Source organism: Sinocyclocheilus rhinocerous, unplaced genomic scaffold (assembly GCF_001515625.1).
Source record: "Sinocyclocheilus rhinocerous isolate Xijiao unplaced genomic scaffold, SAMN03320098_v1.1 scaffold21927, whole genome shotgun sequence".
In the NCBI taxonomy this organism is placed as follows: Eukaryota; Metazoa; Chordata; class Actinopteri; order Cypriniformes; family Cyprinidae; genus Sinocyclocheilus; species Sinocyclocheilus rhinocerous.
In genome coordinates, this window is record NW_015628826.1 from 1 (window position 1) to 1,305 (window position 1,305).

General features: G+C 34.6%; 1 long non-coding RNA gene across 1 annotated transcript; it reads right to left on the reverse strand.

The window, feature by feature from the left end:
• Positions 1–86: 86 nt before the first annotated feature.
• On the reverse strand, positions 87–1,098 carry LOC107738484 (uncharacterized). The gene is made up of 3 exons (XR_001639886.1): positions 898–1,098; positions 246–324; positions 87–116 (listed from the first exon to the last, which is right to left on the reverse strand). It is a non-coding gene; the product is annotated as an uncharacterized LOC107738484 (long non-coding RNA).
• Positions 1,099–1,305: the final 207 nt, after the last annotated feature.

Below are 1,305 nucleotides of genomic sequence, written 5' to 3' on the forward strand. Positions count from 1 at the left end.
CAAAATGATCTTACTTTATATTTTTGTTTGAGGTTTTCCCTTTTTTAAATTTTTTTATTTTTTTTACAAATGCTGCTGTCACTCTGCCTTGCAGGTCCTGCTCCACCACAAAAGCTCTGCAGCAAATGAACAGGAATCAAGAATCAGAAAAGTTCTGTAATAACTCTGTTTGAAATTACAATAATTAAAATAAACTACAACTTAAGATTTAAAAGATGTTTTATTCATTTCTGTAGTATACTCACTCAAAGCCTTTGATGGCAGCATTGCTTCATTAGCCGCTCTCGTCTCCGCCGGATAAGCAGACGTGTGTCTCATCTGTCCCTGTAACATCCAGACAAGAGTCAAGTTTCCTCTGAGATTTACATTTTGAGGTAGTTGATGATGTGTTAAGTAGCTTTTTATCCAACACAAATGTTCCTCAATTTTTCAACAGTACTAATGGACAAATAAAACAGATTACTTATATTTAGTTACTTTATGGAAATGTATTTATATTACTTACACTCATCTATTGCAAACAGTGCTGACACCAGCGAATTGTACTACACAATAACACACATATACATCACTCAGATGTCTACTTCATATCTAGGACCTATTAGACATACTTCTATGAAATTCATATCGAAGATTTTCCTACCAGATATTAAATAGACATTTAGTAATCGTATTTAAGATGTATATGGTTTAAAATGTATGTAAATCTACTTTGGAGATGTACGTGTGCTTCCTGGAGCCCCCCTGTTAGCTATACATAATAAAACGTGTTTTTACAGCAACATCACAATATACTATACCATTTAGCATCTTTACACTTTCAACAATTTGCTCTAAAGTAGTTCAACAAATGCAAATTTAAAATAAGGAACCGTGTTTTTGGTTTGTAATACGTACATGTGTAAACACCCTCATCCAAATTTTCCGCCATGTTCGATTATGACGCATCCTCTTCTTCTTCTTTATGATGTATCCTCTCGCGTGGCCTCCTGGGATAGAAAAGTAACCATCGGCGAGCACTCAAGAAGCTGGGCAGAAGCAGTAGGACATCCGGGAACTTCTCGACTACTCTTTTATGAATACTGAGGTTTCGGACATACTTATTCGCTCGGCTACTGCTTTTCCCCTACTATATAGTAGACAGTGTTGTGGAGTAACTAGTTACATGTAACGGCGTTACGTAATTTAATTACAAAATAAATGTAACTGTAATCAGTTACATTTACTAAGAGAAAATGTGTAATTAAATTACAGTTACTCATGAAAATGTTAACGATTACAAAGGGGATTACATTTGAATATTTA